The sequence below is a fragment of the Euprymna scolopes genome, chromosome 27, assembly GCF_053919585.1.
Source record: "Euprymna scolopes isolate OS-2025 chromosome 27, ASM5391958v1, whole genome shotgun sequence".
Lineage (NCBI taxonomy): Eukaryota > Metazoa > Mollusca > Cephalopoda > Sepiida > Sepiolidae > Euprymna > Euprymna scolopes.
The window spans coordinates 110147881-110172286 of NC_136508.1; the positions used below are offsets into that span (position 1 = coordinate 110147881).

Below are 24406 nucleotides of genomic sequence, written 5' to 3' on the forward strand. Positions count from 1 at the left end.
ATTTAGATATATACAACTTCCATCTTTTTCACACAATACCTTGGTCTACTAAGTATTGTGTCCAAATATTTCTTACGATTTTCTATACTGTTATTATGCAGTAGTCATTTAAAATAGTTCACTGAGTCCTTTCAGGTTGTTTTTTTTTTGTTGTGGCTGACAGTATAATGGCCATTGCTAATAAGATTGGTTATACAGACATTAGGTTGCTCGGGCTCTCAATCGCTGAATCACAAAACCTTAATTGCGCATATCTTTGTAAGCCAGACATTTTTTTTTAATCCATTTTCGAGTAAACCCTGATCTTGATCTGTTATAATATCTATATACTGCTATAACAGTTACGTTTCCTTGTTTTTATATCCATTTATTTTCATCCTTTCAATCTAAGTTTGAGACCCACAACGTTTTCAGCAAGCTTTGTGATTGATATTTCTTGAGATAGGTTAAGTAAATTTTCGTTGTTGTGTTTAAAATAAAAAAAAAAAATAATTTATATTCAAATGAAATGTAAACAAGTAAACACGTGTGTGATTTAGAGAATGTCAATATTTATTTATAAATATTTATAATACATAAATATGAAATGTGACACAAGGCCAAAAATAGGAGGACATTAGTCCGAATAATCCAAAAAATCCTCATACGAAACTATTTCACGTAAACAACTCAATATAATAATATAAGAGGAAAGAATTACACAGACGCCTAAATAAGTCAAATGACAAGAACAGATTTGAACAAATTTGAAGTAAACATGCGTATCTTATTGTTATTAAAACCCACGATGACATTCCGTTAGGATTCCAGACTTTATCCTGCTAATAAGCTTGTCTGTTAGAAATAAACTCTACATTAAGAGAATATAGATTAAAGTGTAGTAGCTGTTCTTGGTCTGCTCATACCAGAAATGTTTTGCTTTATTATAATTCTGGCGAGTTAAAGACAGGCCTAACAATTCCAAATGTAGTATCTGTTGAGCTTCATATGTTCTGCCACATGCTTATTATGGTGGTTTGATATGATGGTTAATTTCTCAAGTTTTATTTTACTTTTGTCGAAGTTCTAAAAAATGAAGGGGTTCCTCTTTTATAGAATTAACACTTGATCTGTATATGAGACACATAGATATGGAATATTACATTAAATCTTTACGTTTCAAATGTTGAGTTAATAAAAAATATATGAGACACATAGATATTGGACTATTACATTAAATCTTTACGTCTCAAATTTTGAGTTAATAAAAAATATATGAGACACATAGATATTGGAATATTACATTAAATCTTTACGTCTCAAATGTTGAGTTAATAAAAAATATATGAGACACATAGATATTGGACTATTACATTAAATCTTTACGTCTCAAATTTTGAGTTAATAAAAAATATATGAGACACATAGATATTGGACTATTACATTAAATCTTTACGTTTCAAATGTTGAGTTAATAAAAAATATATGAGACACATAGATATTTGAATATTACATTAAATCTTTACGTCTCAAATGTTGAGTTAGAAAAGAAGTTAAGAATATTAATTTTCTTTTCCTAATTGACCATTTAAATTTGCTTTAGTGTATTTTTTGTCTTATTTTACTTCGTTTTGTGCTCTTGGTCTTATTGCATACCAGGACAAGAATTCCTCTTGTCTGGTGAAGTATCCAACTTCTAATCGACCATTTAAATTGGCTCTAGTATATCTTCCGTTAGTAAAGACGTTAAGAATATTAATTTCCCTCTTCTAATTCACTAGTTAGAAATGTTGTAGTTGAACTTATTATATTCCAGAACAAGAATGCATCTAGTCTGATGAAGAATCCATATTAGTGATGTTTTTATAGTCAACATCATTTGAAGAAAGTGCACCATTACTCCTATAAGTCATCATGTGGGTTAGACATATGGTAGATATATTACTTGGACTGAAAATAATGTGTAATATTTAGTCAGTTAGTTACAATTGAGTAAAAGTATTTTCATGCCAGGTTATACACAAAAACTTAAACACTCAAAGACAATGTTTTTTAATCGGAATTTAAGTTCTTTATTGTTTGTTTTCATGTATCTTTTCAAACAAGATTCGGCATCATCATGTTTGACACACCGGTTCCCATCAGATCACTGAAGTTGAGCAACGATGAGCTATGCCAGTAAAATGTGGGTGACCATTTGTGACTTCCAGGTGATGTATGGGCTCTCCACTTATCTTGGTATTGTTTCCAGTTCGATGGATTCTCCTTGCCACTGAACTCAAGCAGTGCCGACTCAGGAGACGTGTGGTTGGACATTGCGCAACCCTTGCCTCACAATTACACGCTGCCCTTACAAGCGGGATCCTTTGTCTTTCGAGACTGAACGGAGGCATCTCTCTCAATTTGATTCATCACAATAATATCCACACACTTGATAAGAATATGGCTTTTCCCGTTTTTATTATTATTTTTATTTAATTTTAAGAGATCAACGGAGCTAACTCCTTCTGGAGCTAACTCCTTCTGGAGCTAACACTTGAGAAGAATATGGCTTTTCCATTTTTACTTTTTTTATTTTTATTTAATTTTAAGAGATCAAGGGAGCTACCTCCTCCTGGAGCTAACACTTGATAAGAATATGGCTTTTCCGTTTTTATTATTATTTTTATTTAATTTTAAGAGATCAAGGGAGCTAACTCCTCCTGGAACTAACACTTGATAAGAATATGGCTTGTCCCGTTTTTATTATTTTTATTTTTATTTTATTTTAAGAGATCAAGGGAGCTAACTCCTCCTAGAGCTAACACTTGATAAGAATATGGCTTGTCCCGTTTTTATTATTTTTATTTTTATTTTATTTTAAGAGATCAAGGGAGCTACCTCCTCCTGGAACTAACACTTGATAAGAATATGGCTTTTCCCGTTTTTATTATTATTTTTTTTTAATTTTAAGAGATCAAGGGAGCTACCTCCTCCTGGAGCTAACACTTGATAAGAATATGGCTTTTCCGTTTTTATTATTATTTTTATTTAATTTTAAGAGATCAAGGGAGCTACCTCCTCCTGGAGCTAACACTTGATAAGAATATGGCTTTTCCGTTTTTATTATTATTTTTATTTAATTTTAAGAGATCAAGGGAGCTAACTCCTCCTGGAACTAACACTTGATGAGAATATGGCTTTTCCGTTTTTATTATTATTTTTATTTAATTTTAAGAGATCAAGGGAGCTACCTCCTCCTGGAGCTAACACTTGATAAGAATATGGCTTTTCCGTTTTTATTATTATTTTTATTTAATTTTAAGAGATCAAGGGAGCTACCTCCTCCTGGAACTAACACTTGATGAGAATATGGCTTTTCCGTTTTTATTATTATTTTTTTTTAATTTTAAGAGATCAAGGGAGCTACCTCCTCCTGGAACTAACACTTGATAAGAATATGGCTTGTCCGTTTTTATTATTATTTTTTTTAATTTTAAGAGATCAAGGGAGCTAACTCCTCCTGGAACTAACACTTGATAAGAATATGGCTTTTCCGTTTTTATTATTATTTTTATTTAATTTTAAGAGATCAAGGGAGCTACCTCCTCCTGGAACTAACACTTGATAAGAATATGGCTTTTCCCGTTTTTATTATTATTTTTATTTAATTTTAAGAGATCAAGGGAGCTAACTCCTTCTGGAGCTAACACTTGATAAGAATATGGCTTTTCCCGTTTTTATTATTATTTTTATTTAATTTTAAGAGATCAAGGGAGCTACCTCCTCCTGGAACTAACACTTGATAAGAATATGGCTTTTCCGTTTTTATTATTATTTTTATTTAATTTTAAGAGATCAAGGGAGCTACCTCCTCCTGGAGCTAACACTTGATAAGAATATGGCTTTTCCGTTTTTATTATTATTTTTATTTAATTTTAAGAGATCAAGGGAGCTACCTCCTCCTGGAGCTAACACTTGATAAGAATATGGCTTTTCCGTTTTTATTATTATTTTTATTTAATTTTAAGAGATCAAGGGAGCTACCTCCTCCTGGAACTAACACTTGATAAGAATATGGCTTTTCCGTTTTTATTATTATTTTTTTTTAATTTTAAGAGATCAAGGGAGCTAACTCCTCCTGGAACTAACACTTGATAAGAATATGGCTTTTCCGTTTTTATTATTATTTTTATTTAATTTTAAGAGATCAAGGGAACTACCTCCTCCTGGAACTAACACTTGATAAGAATATGGCTTTTCCCGTTTTTATTATTATTTTTATTTAATTTTAAGAGATCAAGGGAGCTAACTCCTCCTAGAGCTAACACTTGATAAGAATATGGCTTGTCCCGTTTTTATTATTTTTATTTTTATTTAATTTTAAGAGATCAAGGGAGCTAACTCCTCCTGGAACTAACACTTGATAAGAATATGGCTTTTCCCGTTTTGATTATTTTTATTTTTATTTAATTTTAAGAGATCGAGGGAGCTACCTTCTCCTGGAGCTAACACTTGATAAGAATATGGCTTTTCCGTTTTTATTATTATTTTTATTTAATTTTAAGAGATCAAGGGAGCTACCTCCTCCTGGAGCTAACACTTGATAAGAATATGGCTTGTCCCGTTTTTATTATTTTTATTTTTATTTTATTTTAAGAGATCAAGGGAGCTAACTCCTCCTGGAACTAACACTTGATAAGAATATAGCTTTTCCCGTTTTGATTATTTTTATTTTTATTTAATTTTAAGAGATCGAGGGAGCTACCTTCTCCTGGAGCTAACACTTGATAAGAATATGGCTTTTCCCGTTTTTATTATTATTTTTATTTAATTTTAAGAGATCAAGGGAGCTACCTCCTCCTGGAGCTAACACTTGATAAGAATATGGCTTTTCCCGTTTTTATTATTATTTTTATTTAATTTTAAGAGATCAAGGGAGCTAACTCGTCCTGGAACTAACACTTGATAAGAATATGGCTTTTCCCGTTTTGATTATTTTTATTTTTATTTAATTTTAAGAGATCGAGGGAGCTAACTCCTTCTGGAGCTAACACTTGATAAGAATATGGCTTTTCCCGTTTTTATTATTATTATTTTTATTTAATTTTATGAGATCAAGGGAGCTACCTCCTCCTGAAGCTAACACTTGATAAGAATATTGCTTTTCCCGTTTTTATTATTATTATTATTATTATTTTTATTTAATTTTAAGAGATCAAGGGAGTTAACTCCTTCTGGAGCTAACACTTGATAAGAATATGGCTTTTCCCGTTTTGATTATTTTTATTTTTATTTAATTTTAAGAAATCAAGGGAGCTAACTCCTCCTGGAGCTAACACTTGATAAGAATATGGCTTGTCCCGTTTTTATTATTATTATGTTTTTAATTTTAAGAGATCAAGGGAGCTAACTCCTACTGGAGCTAACACTTGATAAGAATATGGCTTTTCCGTTTTTATCTTTATTTTTTTTTTAATTTTAAGAGATCAAGGGAGCTAACTCGTCCTGGAGCTAACACTTGATAAGAATATGGCGTTTCCCGTTTTTATTATTATTATTTATTTAATTTTAAGAGATCAAGGGAGCTAACTCCTCCTGGAGCTAACACTTGATAAGAATATTGATTTTCCCGTTTTTATTATTATTATTATTTTAATTTTAAGAGATCGAGTGAGCTAACTCCTCCTTGAGCTAACAATTGATAAGAATATGGCTTTTCGCGTTTTTATTATTATTTTTTTTTTTTTAATTTTAAGAGATCGAGGGAGCTAACTCCTCCTGGAGCTAACACTTGATAAGAATATGGCTTTTCCCGTTTTTATTATTATTTTTTAAATTGTATTTAAAAAATGACTTTTACAAAATAAACCTTTAGTGTTGACATATATAATCTAAACTTGATAGGAAAACAATACGTCACAAAAAAACAGACATTTTTACACGGGGAACAAAATAATGATTACACCGTTTTAAAATGACTTTAATTAATTGTTCTTTAGCGGTTGAGTTTTATTTTAAATAATTTCACGTTTAAATCGTGTTTTTCATCTTTTAATTTTGATTCTTTTATGTTTTCATATATTTTATTTCTTAATGAACTGAACACAAAAAGCAAAAGTTGTATCGATTTACTAAAGAAATCCTAACAAATTTTCTGAAAAGAAAAAATAAAAGAACTCATCCACATTTTTTTTCTGTTGAATTCCTGAAATGAAAAGTAAGTTGTTTTTTTTTATTATTATTTTTACTTTTTAAATAATTTTAGACATTAAAAATTTATTGAACAACTTTTATTGTATTTTTAGTAAAAAAAAAAAGTCCATCACAATAGATTACAGCTGTTAGTTAAATCTAAACTTTGCGTTCCGAGTTTGTTAAATCTTCATTGTCTACCCTATGACGTCTAAGAAATATACAATTTTACCCAATTCTCGTAAAAAGTTACTTTTACCTATAAATGATTTTTTACTTGATTTATTTTCGTAATTTAAAAAAAAATATTACTCTTTTAGGTATTACAGTTTAGTAGGTAATAATGTATTTCCTAAAAACGACATGTTGTTAAAAATCGATACATCGCTTCTATCTTAAACAAGTACCAAAAATCTCCTAGAATTATATTATTTAATCTGACATTTAGATTTTTGTCAAAAATATTGTTATCTGTCCATATTACCTATTATGTCTTTGGAGAATTTCTTTTGATTTCTTATGTTTTGTCCAATATTTAACATTTTAGGAGACCTATTCATTGGCCGTCAACAATTAGGAAAAGCTTAATATAGAACATTAGTTGTAAAACTTTATAATGTAACCAAACGTAGTTTACTCCTTACAAAATAAAATAAAAATTGACTTTATTTTGTCTACTATGTTTCAACAGACTTTAAAATATCCGCAAAAAGAATCAAAAACTATTTCAAATTTTAGGTTGAGGAATCACTTTCGTAAATAAATTTAATGTAAGAAAAAGCACCCACTTCATGGCCAGTTAGCAATCAATAATAGCAGTTGTTTGCAATTTTCATTTTTTGTGTTGGACGGGAAGAGTAGATGCTCATATTAGGGTTTGCATTCTTATATTTCTTTTGGATGAGGATTATATCCCATGTGTGTTAACTATTTTGTACTTCCAATCTTAAAAAATCTTTAAAAAAAAACGAAAAAGTTGTCCAAAATCAAATATATAACCAATGATTGTTACGGAAAGCAACATAAGTAACTCTTCTACCTACTTGGATCACCTTGTTCTGTGTTTTAACTTATATTGAAGGGTTTATTTACTTCTAACTATATTGTACTTCCAATCAATAATTTAAGAAACTAATGATCCCTTCAAAATCGTTGAACAAAAAAAAAGTTTCATTGTGACATTTATTTGGTGGTTTTCTACCAGTGTTTTGTTTAATTATCGATTTTTGAATGATTATCAGAACTTCCTAGATGATTGCTTTATATCTGCCAATTTTTCTAATTCTTACCTAAGACTCGGTATGATTTTTTTAAAGTAAATAAACCCTTCCAAATAATTTGAATCCCAAAACAAGCTGATCAAAGTAGGTATACAATTTACTTAGGTTGCTTTTGGTAACAATCATTTGTTATTTGATTTTGAACCACTTTTTTTTTGGTTACAATCATTTGTTATTTGATTTTTAACCAGTTTTTTTTTGTAACAATCATTTGTTATTTGATTTTGAACCACTATTTTATTGGTAACAATCATTTGTTATTTGATTTTGAACCACTTTTTTTTGGTAACAATCATTTGTTATTTGATTTTGAACCACTTCTTTTTGTAACAATCATTTGTTATTTGATTTTGAACCAGTTTTTTTTTGGTAACAATCATTTGTTATTTGATTTTGAACCAGTTTTTTTTGGTAACAATCATTTGTTATTTGATTTTGAACCACTTTTTTTTTGGTAACAATCATTTGTTATTTGATTTTGAACCACTTTTTTTGGTAACAATCATTTGTTCCATATTTGACTTTGAACCACTTTTTTTTGGGTAACAATCATTTGTTATTTGATTTTGAACCACTTTTTTTGGTAACAATCATTTGTTCCATATTTGACTTTGAACCACTTTTTTTTGGTAACAATCATTTGTTATTTGATTTTGAACCACTTTTTTTGGTAACAATCATTTGTTCCATATTTGACTTTGAACCACTTTTTTTTGGGTAACAATCATTTGTTATTTGATTTTGAACCACTTTTTTTGGTAACAATCATTTGTTATTTGATTTTGAACCACTTTTTTTTGGTAACAATCATTTGTTATTTGATTTTGAACCACTTTTTTTGGTAACAATCATTTGTTATTTGATTTTGAACCACTTTTTTTTGTAACAATCATTTGTTCCATATTTGACTTTGAACCACTTTTTTTTGGGTAACAATCATTTGTTATTTGATTTTGAACCACTTTTTTTTTGGGTAACAATCATTTGTTATTTGATTTTGAACCACTTTTTTTGGTAACAATCATTTGTTCCATATTTGACTTTGAACCACTTTTTTTTGGTAACAATCATTTGTTATTTGATTTTGAACCACTTTTTTTGGTAACAATCATTTGTTCCATATTTGACTTTTAACCACTTTTTTTTGGGTAACAATCATTTGTTATTTGATTTTGAACCACTTTGTTTGGTAACAATCATTTGTTATTTGATTTTGAACCACTTTTTTTTTGGTAACAATCATTTGTTATTTGATTTTGAACCACTTTTTTTGGTAACAATCATTTGTTATTTGATTTTGAACCACTTTTTTTTGTAACAATCATTTGTTATTTGATTTTGAACCAGTTTTTTTTGGTAACAATCATTTGTTATTTGATTTTGAACCACTTTTTTTTTGGTAACAATCATTTGTTATTTGATTTTGAACCACTTTTTTTGGTAACAATCATTTGTTCCATATTTGATTTTGAACCACTTTTTTTTGGGTAACAATCATTTGTTATTTGATTTTGAACCACATTTTTTTTGGTAACAATCATTTGTTATTTGATTTTGAACCACTTTTTTTTGTAACAATCATTTGTTATTTGATTTTGAACCACTTTTGTTTGGTAAAAAACATCTGTTCCATATTTGATTTTGAACCACTTTTTTTGGTAACAATCATTTGTTCCATATTTGATTTTTGAACCACTTTTTTTTTGTAACAATCATTTGTTCCATATTTGATTTTGAACCACTTTTGTTTTGGTAACAATCATTTGTTCCATATTTGATTTTGAACCACTTTTTTTGGTAACAATCATTTGTTCCATATTTGATTTTGAACCACTTTTTTTTTCTAAAATGCCAATTTAATTTTTTTCAATTGTTAAGTGAAATTACAAATTAGTTAGTAAAGCCTCCCTTCTCATGTTATTTGATTTTGAACAACTTTTTTTTTTGGAAACAATCATTTGTTATTTGATTTTGAACCACTTTTTTTTTGTAACAATCATTTGTTATTTGATTTAGAACCACTTTTTTTGGTAACAATCATTTGTTATTTGATTTTTGAACCACTTTTTTTGGTAACAATCATTTGTTATTTGATTTTGAACCACTTTTTTTGGTAACAATCATTTGTTCCATATTTGATTTTGAACCACTTTTTTTCGGATAACAATCATTTGTTATTTGATTTTGAACCACTTTTTTTTTGGTAACAATCATTTGTTATTTGATTTTGAACCACTTTTTGGTAACAATCATTTGTTCCATATTTGATTTTGAACCACTTTTTTTGGTAACAATCATTTGTTCAATATTTGATTTTGAACCACTTTTTTTGGTAACAATCATTTTTTATTTGATTTTGAACCACTTTTTTTTTGGTAAGAATCATTTGTTATTTGATTTTTAACCACTTTTTTTTTTGGTAACAATCATTTGTTATTTGATTTTGAACCACTGTTTTTTGGTAACAATCATTTGTTATTTGATTTTGAACAACTTTTTTTTGTAACAATCATTTTTATTTGATTTTGAACCACTTTTTTTTGGTAACAATCATTTGTTCCATATTTGATTTTGAACCACTTTTTTTTTGTAACAATCATTTGTTCAATATTTGATTTTGAACCACTTTTTTTTTTGGTAACAATCATTTGTTATTTGATTTTGAACCACTTTTTTTGTAACAATCATTTGTTATTTGATTTTGAACCACTTTTTTTGGTAACAATCATTTGTTCCACATTTTATTTTGAACCACTTTTTTTGGTAACAATCATTTGTTATTTGATTTTGAACCACTTTTTTTGGTAACAATCATTTGTTCCATATTTGATTTTGAACCACTTTTTTTGGTAACAATCATTTGTTATTTGATTTTGAACCACTTTTTTTTTTGGTAACAATCATTTGTTATTTGATTTTGAACCACTTTTTTTTTGGTAACAATCATTTGTTATTTGATTTTGAACCACTTTTTTTTGTAACAATCATTTGTTATTTTATTTTGAACCACTTTTTTTGGTAACAATAATTTGTTCCATATTTGATTTTGAACCACTTTTTTTTGGTAACAATCATTTGTTCCATATTTGATTTTGAACCACTTTTTTTTGGTAACAATCATTTGTTCCATATTTGATTTTGAAACACTTTTTTTGGTAACAATCATTTGTTATTTGATTTTGTACCACTTTTTTTTGGAAACAATCATTTGTTATTTGATTTTGAACCACTTTGTTTGGTAACAATCATTTGTTATTTGATTTTGAACCACTTTTTTTTGGTAACAATCATTTGTTATTTGATTTTGAACCACTTTCTTTTGGTAACAATCATTTGTTATTTGATTTTGAACCACTTTTTTTTGGTAACAATCATTTGTTATTTGATTTTGAACCACTTTTTTTTGGTAACAATCATTTGTTCCATATTTGATTTTGAACCACTTTTTTTTTGGTAACAATCATTTGTTCCATATTTGATTTTGAACCACTTTTATTTTGGTAACAATCATTTGTTCCATATTTGATTTTGAACCACTTTTTTTTTGTAACAATCATTTGTTCCATATTTGATTTTGAAACACTTTTTTTGGTAACAATCATTTGTTATTTTATTTTGTACCACTTTTTTTTGGAAACAATCATTTGTTATTTGATTTTGAACCACTTTGTTTTGTAACAATCATTTGTTATTTGATTTTGAACCACTTTGTTTGGTAACAATCATTTGTTATTTGATTTTGAACCACTTTGTTTGGTAACAATCATTTGTTATTTGATTTTGTACCACTTTTTTTTGGAAACAATCATTTGTTATTTGATTTTGAACCACTTTTTTTGGTAACAATCATTTGTTCCATATTTGATTTTGAACCACTTTTTTTTTCTAAAATGCCAATTTAATTTTTTTCAATTGTTAAGTGAAATTACAAATTAGTTAGTAAAGCCTCCCTTCTCATGTTATTTGATTTTGAACCACTTTTTTTTTTGGAAACAATCATTTGTTATTTGATTTTGAACCACTTTTTTTTTGTAACAATCATTTGTTATTTGATTTAGAACCACTTTTTTTGGTAACAATCATTTGTTATTTGATTTTGAACCACTTTTTTTGGTAACAATCATTTGTTATTTGATTTTGAACCACTTTTTTTGGTAACAATCATTTGTTCCATATTGATTTTGAACCACTTTTTTTCGGATAACAATCATTTGTTATTTGATTTTGAACCACTTTTTTTTTGGTAACAATCATTTGTTATTTGATTTTGAACCACTTTTTGGTAACAATCATTTGTTCCATATTTGATTTTGAACCACTTTTTTTGGTAACAATCATTTGTTCAATATTTGATTTTGAACCACTTTTTTTGGTAACAATCATTTTTTATTTGATTTTGAACCACTTTTTTTTGGTAAGAATCATTTGTTATTTGATTTTGAACCACTTTTTTTTTTGGTAACAATCATTTGTTATTTGATTTTGAACCACTGTTTTTTGGTAACAATCATTTGTTATTTGATTTTGAACAACTTTTTTTTGTAACAATCATTTTTATTTGATTTTGAACCACTTTTTTTTGGTAACAATCATTTGTTCCATATTTGATTTTGAACCACTTTTTTTTTGTAACAATCATTTGTTCAATATTTGATTTTGAACCACTTTTTTTTTTGGTAACAATCATTTGTTATTTGATTTTGAACCACTTTTTTTGTAACAATCATTTGTTATTTGATTTTGAACCACTTTTTTTGGTAACAATCATTTGTTCCATATTTTATTTTGAACCACTTTTTTTGGTAACAATCATTTGTTATTTTATTTTGAACCACTTTTTTTGATAACAATCATTTGTTCCATATTTGATTTTGAACCACTTTTTTTGGTAACAATCATTTGTTATTTGATTTTGAACCACTTTTTTTTTGGAAACAATCATTTGTTATTTGATTTTGAACCACTTTTTTTTTGGTAACAATCATTTGTTATTTGATTTTGAACCACTTTTTTTGTAACAATCATTTGTTATTTTATTTTTAACCACTTTTTTTGGTAACAATAATTTGTTCCATATTTGATTTTGAACCACTTTTTTTTTGTAACAATCATTTGTTCCATATTTGATTTTGAACCACTTTTTTTTGGTAACAATCATTTGTTCCATATTTGATTTTGAAACACTTTTTTTGGTAACAATCATTTGTTATTTGATTTTGTACCACTTTTTTTTGGAAACAATCATTTGTTATTTGATTTTGAACCACTTTGTTTGGTAACAATCATTTGTTATTTGATTTTGAACCACTTTTTTTTGGTAACAATCATTTGTTATTTGATTTTGAACCACTTTCTTTTGGTAACAATCATTTGTTATTTGATTTTGAACCACTGTTTTTTGGTAACAATCATTTGTTATTTGATTTTGAACCACTTTTTTTTGGTAACAATCATTTGTTCCATATTTGATTTTTAACCACTTTTTTTTTGGTAACAATCATTTGTTCCATATTTGATTTTGAACCACTTTTATTTTGGTAACAATCATTTGTTCCATATTTGATTTTGAACCACTTTTTTTTGGTAACAATCATTTGTTCCATATTTGATTTTGAAACACTTTTTTTGGTAACAATCATTTGTTATTTGATTTTGTACCACTTTTTTTTGGAAACAATCATTTGTTATTTGATTTTGAACCACTTTGTTTGGTAACAATCATTTGTTATTTGATTTTGAACCACTTTGTTTGGTAACAATCATTTGTTATTTGATTTTGAACCACTTTGTTTGGTAACAATCATTTGTTATTTGATTTTGTACCACTTTTTTTTGGAAACAATCATTTGTTATTTGATTTTGAACCACTTTTTTTGGTAACAATCATTTGTTATTTGATTTTGAACCACTTTTTTTGGTAACAATCATTTGTTCCATATTTGATTTTGAACCACATTTTTTTTCTAAAATGCCAATTTAATTTTTTTCAATTGTTAAGTGAAATTACAAATTAGTTAGTAAAGCCTCCCTTCTCATGTTATTTTATTTTGAACCACTTTTTTTTTTGGAAACAATCATTTTTTATTTGATTTTGAACCACTTTTTTTTGTAACAATCATTTGTTATTTGATTTAGAACCACTTTTTTGGTAACAATCATTTGTTATTTGATTTTGAACCACTTTTTTTGGTAACAATCATTTGTTCCATATTTGATTTTGAACCACTTTTTTTCGGATAACAATCATTTGTTATTTGATTTTGAACCACTTTTTTTTTGGTAACAATCATTTGTTATTTGATTTTGAACCACTTTTTGGTAACAATCATTTGTTCCATATTTGATTTTGAACCACTTTTTTGGTAACAATCATTTGTTCAATATTTGATTTTGAACCACTTTTTTTGGTAACAATCATTTTTTATTTGATTTTGAACCACTTTTTTTTGGTAAGAATCATTTGTTATTTGATTTTGAACCACTTTTTTTTTTGGTAACAATCATTTGTTATTTGATTTTGAACCACTGTTTTTTGGTAACAATCATTTGTTATTTGATTTTGAACAACTTTTTTTTGTAACAATCATTTTTATTTGATTTTGAACCACTTTTTTTTGGTAACAATCATTTGTTCCATATTTGATTTTGAACCACTTTTTTTTTGTAACAATCATTTGTTCAATATTTGATTTTGAACCACTTTTTTTTTTGGTAACAATCATTTGTTATTTGATTTTGAACCACTTTTTTTGTAACAATCATTTGTTATTTGATTTTGAACCACTTTTTTTGGTAACAATCATTTGTTCCATATTTTATTTTGAACCACTTTTTTTGGTAACAATCATTTGTTATTTGATTTTGAACCACTTTTTTTGGTAACAATCATTTGTTCCATATTTGATTTTGAACCACTTTTTTTGGTAACAATCATTTGTTATTTGATTTTGAACCACTTTTTTTTTGGAAACAATCATTTGTTATTTGATTTTGAACCACTTTTTTTTTGGTAACAATCATTTGTTATTTGATTTTGAACCACTTTTTTTTGTAACAATCATTTGTTATTTTATTTTTAACCACTTTTTTTGGTAACAATAATTTGTTCCATATTTGATTTTGAACCACTTTTTTTTGGTAACAATCATTTGTTCCATATTTGATTTTGAACCACTTTTTTTTGGTAACAATCATTTGTTCCATATTTGATTTTGAAACACTTTTTTTGGTAACAATCATTTGTTATTTGATTTTGTACCACTTTTTTTTGGAAACAATCATTTGTTATTTGATTTTGAACCACTTTGTTTGGTAACAATCATTTGTTATTTGATTTAGAACCACTTTTTTTTGGTAACAATCATTTGTTATTTGATTTTGAACCACTTTCTTTTGGTAACAATCATTTGTTATTTGATTTTGAACCACTGTTTTTTGGTAACAATCATTTGTTATTTGATTTTGAACCACTTTTTTTTGGTAACAATCATTTGTTCCATATTTGATTTTGAACCACTTTTATTTTGGTAACAATCATTTGTTCCATATTTGATTTTGAACCACTTTTTTTGGTAACAATCATTTGTTCCATATTTGATTTTGAAACACTTTTTTTGGTAACAATCATTTGTTATTTGATTTTGTACCACTTTTTTTTGGAAACAATCATTTGTTATTTGATTTTGAACCACTTTGTTTGGTAACAATCATTTGTTATTTGATTTTGAACCACTTTGTTTGGTAACAATCATTTGTTATTTGATTTTGAACCACTTTGTTTGGTAACAATCATTTGTTATTTGATTTTGTACCACTTTTGTTTGGAAACAATCATTTGTTATTTGATTTTGAACCACTTTTTTTGGTAACAATCATTTGTTATTTGATTTTGAACCACTTTTTTTGGTAACAATCATTTGTTATTTGATTTTGAACCACTTTGTTTGGTAACAATCATTTGTTATTTGATTTTGTACCACTTTTTTTGGTAACAATCATTTGTTATTTGATTTTGTACCACTTTTTTTTGGAAACAATCATTTGTTATTTGATTTTGAACCACTTTTTTTGGTAACAATCATTTGTTATTTGATTTTGAACCACTTTTTTTTGGTAACAATCATTTGTTATTTGATTTTGAACCACTTTTTTTTGGTAACAATCATTTGTTCCATATTTGATTTTGAACCACTTTTTTTGGTAACAAACATTTGGTCCATATTTGATTTTGAACCACTTTTTTTTGGTAACAATAAATTGTTATTTGATATTGAACCACTTTTTTGGTAACAATCATTGGTTATTTGATTTTGAACCACTTTTTTTTGGTAACAATCATTTGTTATTTGATTTTGAACCACTTTGTTTGGTAACAATCATTTGTTATTTGATTTTGAACCACTTTTTTTTTGTAACAATCATTTGTTATTTGATTTTGAACCACTTTCTTTGGTAACAATCATTTGTTCCATATTTGATTTTGAACCACTTTTTTTGGTAACAATCATTTTTTATTTGATTTTGAACCACTTTTTTTTGGTAACAATAATTTGTTATTTGATTTTGAACCACTTTTTGTTGGTAACAATCATTTGTTCCATATTTGATTTTGAACCACTTTTTTTTGGTAACAATCATTTGTTATTTGATTTTGAACCACTTTTTTTTGGTAACAATAATTTGTTCCATATTAGATTTTGAACCACTTTTTTTTGGTAACAATCATTTGTTCCATATTTGATTTTGAAACACTTTTTTTGGTAACAATCATTTGGTATTTGATTTTGAACCACTTTTTTTTTTTGGAAACAATCATTTGTTATTTGATTTTGAACCACTTTTTTTGGAAACAATCATTTGTTATTTGATTTAGAACCACTTTTTTGGTAACAATCATTTGTTCCATATTTGATTTTGAACCACTTTTTTTTGGTAACAATCATTTGTTCCATATTTGATTTTGAACCACTTTTTTTTTGTAACAATCATTTGTTATTTGATTTTGAACCACTTTTTTTTGGTAACAATCATTTGTTCCATATTTGATTTTGAACCACTTTTTTTGGTAACAATCATTTGTTATTTGATTTTGAACCACTTTTTTTGGTAACAATCATTTTTTATTCGATTTTGAACCACTTTTTTTTGGTAACAATCATTTGTTCCATATTTGATTTTGAACCACTTTTTTTTGGTAACAATCATTTGTTCCATATTTGATTTTGAACCACTTTTTTTTGGTAACAATCATTTGTTCCATATTTGATTTTTAACCACTTTTTTTGGTAACAATCATTTGTTCCATATTTGATTTTGAACCACTTTTTTTGGTAACAATCATTTGTTATTTGATTTTGAACCACTTTTTTTTGGTAAAAAACATCTGTTCCATATTTGATTTTGAACCACTTTTTTTTGGTAACAATCATTTGTTCCATATTTTATTTTGCACCACTTTTTTTGGTAACAATCATTGGTGCCATATTTGATTTTGAACCACTTTTTTTTTCTAAAATGCCAATTTAATTTTTTTCAATTGTTAAGTGAAATTACAAATTAGCTAGTAAAGCCTCCCTTCTCATGTTATTTGATTTTGAACCACTTTTTTTTTTTTGGTAACAATCATTTGTTATTTGATTTTGAACCACTTTTTTTGGTAACAATCATTTGTTCCATATTTGACTTTGAACCACTTTTGTTTGGTAACAATCATTTGTTCTATATTTAATTTTTAACCACTTGTTTTTGGTAACAATCATTTGTTCCATATTTTATTTTGAACAACTTTTTTTTGGTAACAATCATTTTTTCCATATTTGATTTTGAACCACTTTTTTTTTTGTAACAATAATTTGTTATTTTATTTTGAACCACTTTTTTGGTAACAATCATTTGTTATTTGATTTTGAACCACTTTTTTTTGGTAACAATCATTTGTTATTTTATTTTGAACCACTTTTTTTTGGTAACAATCATTTTTTATTTGATTTTTAACCAGTTTTTTTTGGTAACAATCATTTGTTATTTGATTTTGAACCACTTTTTTTTGGTAACAATCATTTGTTCCATATTTGATTTTTAACCACTTTTTTTTGGTAACAATCATTTGTTCCATATTTGATTTTGAACCACTTTTATTTTGGTAACAATCATTTGTTCCATATTATATTTTGAACCACTTTTTTTGGTAACAATCATTTGTTATTTGATTTTGAACTACTTTTTGTTTTGGAAACAATCATTTGTTATTTGATTTTGAACCACTTTTTTTTGGTAGCAATCATTTGTTATTTGATTTTGAACCACTTTTTTTTGGTAACAATCATTTGTTATTTGATTTTGAACCACTTTTTTTTGGTAACAATCATTTGTTATTTGATTTTGAACCACTTTTTTTTGGTAACAATCATTTGTTATTTGATTTTGAACCACCTTTTTTTATGGTAACAATCATTTGTTCCATATTTGATTTTGAACCACTTTTGTTTGGTAACAATCATGTGTTCCATATTTTATTTTGAACCACTTGGTTTTGGTAACAATCATTTGTTCCATATTTGATTTTGAACCACTTTTTTTGGTTACAATCATTTGTTCCATAATTGATTCTGAACCACTTTTTTTTGGTAACAATCATTTGTTCCATATTTGATTTTGAACCACTTTTTTTGGTAACAATCATTTGTTCCATATTTGATTTTGAACCACTTTTTTTTTCTAAAATGCCAATTTAATTTTTTTCAATTGTTAAGTTAAATTACAAATTAGTTAGTAAAGCCTCCCTTCTCATGTTAAGAATAGCTTTCTAAATAATACCAATGTTAGTAGTAAGTGGGGGGTGTTCTTTTTAAAAAACTATAATATATAAATAAATGTCCCCTCCCCAGATTTAAAATTTTAAATTAAACTTCCTTCATTTTTATAGAATGTAAATAAAAATAAATGGATAAGATGGCACTTTTTTAAATATCAAATATGAATTTTAATATTAACATTTTAAAAAACTAACAACAATATTGTTGTTGATTAAATAAGTTGGTAAAAATGCAGAATATTTAACAACACATACGCTTTTATTCCACTTTAAGAAGAATCAGAAACTGTTATCAATTACATGCCTTGTTGATTGCTAACTGGCCATTAAGTAGGTGCTTATATTATGTTAATTTATATAGGAAAGTAATCTATTTTAAAATCTAAAATATTTATTTTTTTTTTAATTCCATCAGTGCATATGTTTTAAGAGATGTTGAAATGTAAAAGCCAAAAAAGTACATTTTACACATGTAGGGTAAAACTATGCTGCGTTCGATGAGTGTAACGTGTGTTTGTTACGTATTTGTGTTTGTGACGTACTTTCGTTATTGGATGGCACCAAATTAATATATGTTGTGTTGTTGTTATCTATGTCATGCTTATATTTTCTTATTACTTAATAGGCATATAAATGTAGCTTGTACATTGTTTTGTATAACGGACTGTTGTCTTCATATCCTTAATGTCAATCTTATGATCCATGATTCATATATGTGTTGGTGCATGCATGTCAGAACATAATACAAGTAACATATACATAACGATATACCTGTTTCTGCTGTTGGTTTCTGGGAGCTTCTTCAACCATCGTTGGAGAAGCTGAAATCAGTTTAAAGGGACACTCAATACAGAATAGTTAACAATATGTGGGTTCTTATCCCTTCTTAAGAAATGTAAGGAAGCAAAAACATATATTAGCTTTCCCCTCATTAATTGCTACAAAAATTGGAAACTGTGACTAATTACATGTCAGGTTGACTGCTATATGGCCATGAAGTAGGTTCTCATTTATGTTTAGTTTATATAGAAAAGTGATATCCTACTTGAAACTCTAAAATTAGAAACTGTGACCAATTACATGCTTGGGTAACAACTAACTGGTCATGAAGTGGGTGCTAATATTATGTTATTATATAAAGGAAAGTGATCTTCTATTTTAAAATCTAAAATATTTATTATAATTTATAATTCCTTTAATGCATATATTTTAAGGCTGTTGAAATATAAAGGCCTAAAAACGAACATTTTTAACTTGTCTTAAATATGCTAAAATATATTGACTATTGTTTTATTCACCATTCTTAACGATCATGATAACTTATATCATAAATTTAATTCCAGCATATTTCAGCATTTCCTTAAGACATGATATGTGAAACGCATACAATTCTTTGTAGCATAACCTCAATTTAATGGCTGACTAAAGTTTCTGTAAAACAATAAAGATGATAATTAATTACAATATGGGTCATCAGTCTTGCAATATGGCAGCAAAATCTTTATTTTAAAAACTTGTGATTCACTTTAAATTAAATGACTTCAATGAATGGTGACAGCTCAAAAGTATTAGGTAATCCTGTCTAATCCAAGTCACAATAGATAGTCTATTATTATTATTATTATTATTATTATTATTATTATTATTATTATTACGGGAATAGCAAATTGTCTTGATACAATGCTTAAACAAAGGTTGATTAGACACAGAAAACTGCTTCTGCCAGACAAGTGTTGATTGATCCGTTGCAAAACAACAATTATCCAATATCTTTCCATCATTCCTCCCCACCACATTTTAAGGGTCAGTCGATTTAGCATTTGAATTTTTACCTTTTTTTACACATTTAGTAAGTTATCCGTGATACTGAGCAATCCGTATTCCACTGATAATATTATGACGTCATAACGTCATGGTCTGCGTAAAATTGGTAACAGCTTGTCAGAACTATCTCAATGTCATGTCCATGTACATGCTTTATAAACTGATTTGCCTAATCGTCTTAACCACACTCCTCTGTTTTAAAAAGCATCTCGAGAAAAACGTGAATCATAATCCACACGTTTTAGTCGCTATTCATTTATCTTTTATCTATTTGTAATCATATATATATATATATATATATATATATATATATATATATATATATATATATATATATACTGGTTGAGAAAGGTTGCAATATTAATAATGATTTGCTGTTCAGTTACATTGTTATAACTCACTATCATATTTTAGTACCTTCTTCTGGGTCCTCAATGTTTGTTGAATAATGACAGTGTCTCATAGACCTCTTGCAATATAGCAACCCCTATAGTAACACCCCTGTCAATGTACTGATTTCCAGAAAGCAATTTGTGATCCACCTCTAATTTAATGATTTGAAACCTTTGAAGCCTACGCTTTATAAAACACATACAAAATGAATTGCAGCAGTTCAAAACTATATTGTATTATTATTATTATTATTATTATTATTATTATTATTATTATTATGTGAAGAGGAAATAGTCTTGATACAACACCTAAACAATTGTTCAGTTATCTTGTTATAATACATCATAATATTCTAGTACTTTCTTTGCCAAAACTGCATTCTTGTAAAAGTCTATTCATATATCCGAAGTCTTATAAATCGCATATAAAATAGTGACAGCTCAAAACTGTTAGGGAACCTTGTCTAACCTAATGAGCACATCATAGTGTTTTCTTATTACGTGAAGAAGGAAATAGTCTTCATACAATAGTCTTCATAAACGCCTAACAAATGATGGGGCACAAAAGAACGTGTTGTCGAAACTGTTTCGTTGTTCTAATTGTATTCCTCAATTCACTGTTCAGTTATCTCGTTATAATGCATCATAAAGTTCCATCAATTCGTGTCTCAAAATATGCAATTCCTTGTGTTTTTCTTATAACTTTTTGTATTTTTAGATTAAAAATACATAGGTATATGCTGCCTTTGTGTTCTATTATATTTGTGATTGTTAATGCTTCTTATATAAAGTATCTTTGTACCTAGTCTCCACTTATTTCTATATAAACAATTGAGTATTTTATTAATTAAATTTATATGGTGCAACAATACTCAATGCATATGCAAATGTAGATGTCAAATATAGTCCCAGTCCAAAGCAATCTTCTTGCAGGGCTGAAAAAAACCCACCTTAATTCAAGAAATCTTTCTAATGTTCTGAAATTATTTGCTAATGTATTTAAACTGAAAGTGTGTTCATACCAATATTTAAATACAGATGAAACATTAACACACTTATAAGTTAAACGATTGTAGTTACAAATAATTTTTATGTTCAGATGAATTAGAGGTGATATATTCCCTCAAACAAAGGCAGATGGCATAATGGGATCGACAAATGTAAGAAAAAACGTATGAATAATATAAATATAGAAATATATAGAATATCATGGCAATTTTTTCGACCAATTTAGTGTCACAAAGCAACATTAAGAAAATGTGTAAATATATTTTATAATTTTGCATATTTATCTATCAGTTATACATACGTGCTTGAAGAAAGCAGAAAAATGTGTATGCAATACATTTTGAATGAACATATGGTAATTTACTTTCATTGTTACATTAAGATACAAGTATATATATATATATATATATATACATATATATATATATATATATACACATATATATATATATATATATATATTGTAGTATTGTATATATAAATATATCTCTTCTCACTATGATGAAAATCATAAGAAAACAAATATTTTTTCAATTTGATAATAATTTAAGCAACACTTATCGATTTACTCTGTGTCAAATTAGAAATATGTGAATGTAAATACTAAAAACACTGAACTTCACTATTTTTTTACAGATGTTCCTGATTAAATTGGAATACTACAGCGACATCTATTTAAAGTGTGGGCGTACTGTTGTTTTCATAAATAAACTTTAATGACTGACACTGGAGAAAATACATTCTTGTGGATATGCTGGTTCTCAAAAATCACATTGCAAATCCTGAAAACATCAACCTGAAAGAACAGTTGGAAATGACTTATATACAATACATTACGGCTATGTAAGAAAAAACGTATGAATAAATTTTGTCTTTTTGGGTATAAATCAACGTGAAGAAAATGTTTCAATATTTTTGATAATTTTGCATATTTATATATCAGTTATACATAATTTTTTATATATCAGTTATACATAAATTTTTATATATCAGTTATACATAAATATTTATATATCAGTTATGCATAAATATTTATATATCAGTTATGCATAAATATTTATATATCAGTTATACATAAATATTTATATATCAGTTATACATAAATATTTATATATCAGTTATACATAAATATTTATATATCAGTTATACATAAATTTTTATATATCAGTTATACATAAATATTTATATATCAGTTATACATAAATATTTATATATCTGTTATACATAAATTTTTATATATCAGTTATACATAAATTTTTATATATCAGTTATACATAAATATCTATATATCAGTTATACATAAATTTTTATATATCAGTTATACATAAATTATTTAAGAAAGCAGAAAACGTGTACGCAATAAATACATTTTTGATGGACATATGGTAATTTACTTTCAATGTTACATTAAGATACATGTATATATATATTGTAGTATTGTATATATAAATATATCTCTTCTCACTATGATGAAAATCATAACAAAACAATAAATACTTTTTCAACTAGATAATAACTTAAGCAACTCTTGTATCGACTTACTCTGTGTCAAGTTAGAAATCATATGTGAATGTGAATACTAAAAATATTGAATTTCATTATTTTTTACAGATGTTCCTGATTGAACACTTAGTTTTAATGGAGGATCACGATCTCTAAATATTAAGCTGTAAACAGTTATTACTTTATTTCGAACACTACAGTGACATCTGTGAGAAAATTGGTACTGGATAAAATGAATATTTATTTTTGTTTTCATAAATAAACTTTAATGACCAATATAAGAACTCACACTGGAGAAAAAACATTTTGTGGATATTCTTGTTCTCAAAAATCACATCATAAATCCTGAAAGAATAGTTGGAAATGACTTATATACCATACATTACGACCATGTAATCCCTACAGCCACCTACCTTGAAAATTTTGCTGTGAACCCTGACATAGTTATATGGAATAAGTCAGAGAGAATTGCAACCTTGGTTGAAATGAGTGTCCCTAATGATGGAGGTTTGAACATAGCTGAAAGGGAGAAACAGACCAAATACCAAAGTCTCATGTATGATATGAAAAAAACTGGAATCTTAAGGAAATATCAATCATACCAGTTATCATAGCTGCCACAGGGCTTATGAAGAAGAACCTGAAGTTCTACCTAACTAATATTCCAGGCGAATCAAGTGCACAAGAGATCCAGACAATTGCACTTAAGGGAACTAATAGTATACTAAAAAGAGCTCTCGGTTGGTTTCAATAAAAAGCAGGCCAATGTTGGCAGCTCGTTAGGCTGCCCCATATCCAGCGTTACAATCTTCAAAGGCAGAAAATTAAAAAGAAGAGAACTTCGACTGAAGAAAAATAAAACGAAAAAGAAAAAGTCCACATTCTTGTCAAGCATGTGGATATTCATAAAGAAAATACATCTTTGTATTCTTGTTCTCAAAAATCACATTTAGTGATTCATAAAAGGACACATTGAAGAACTACTGAAGAAAAATAAAATAAGAAAGAGAAATGCAACATTCTTGTCAAGCGTGTAGATATTCTTGTTCTGCAACATCAGAGTTAATTACATATATGAGAATTCACACTAGATAAAAAAGCCTCATTCTTGTAAAAATAAAATTAAGTCAGCCATATGAGAACGCACACATTGGAAAAACACATTCTTGTGAAGTTTGTTGATATTTTTCTTCTAATAAATCAAGTTTAGTGAAACATGAAAACTCACACTGGGAACTTGAATTCCTACTAGACGCTATCTTCGAAGAACCTGGCATGAGGATACTTTTTCCGAGAACTAAATATTCAAAATCACATAGTATTCGCTGCCCCCAAAAAGACCTCAACATGACTAACGTACGAGGAATAGTTAACTTTCTCCAATTAATGTTACCTCAAGTAGCAGCAAAAAGCTGGATACTACACCAGAATAG

General features: G+C 27.1%; 1 long non-coding RNA gene across 1 annotated transcript; it reads left to right on the plus strand.

Annotated features, from left to right (window-relative positions):
- The first annotated feature begins 5918 nt into the window (after positions 1-5918).
- Positions 5919-23849, plus strand: LOC145249062 (uncharacterized). Its single transcript, XR_013863463.1, has 3 exons — positions 5919-6178; positions 22107-22325; positions 23082-23849. It is a non-coding gene; the product is annotated as an uncharacterized LOC145249062 (long non-coding RNA).
- Positions 23850-24406: the final 557 nt, after the last annotated feature.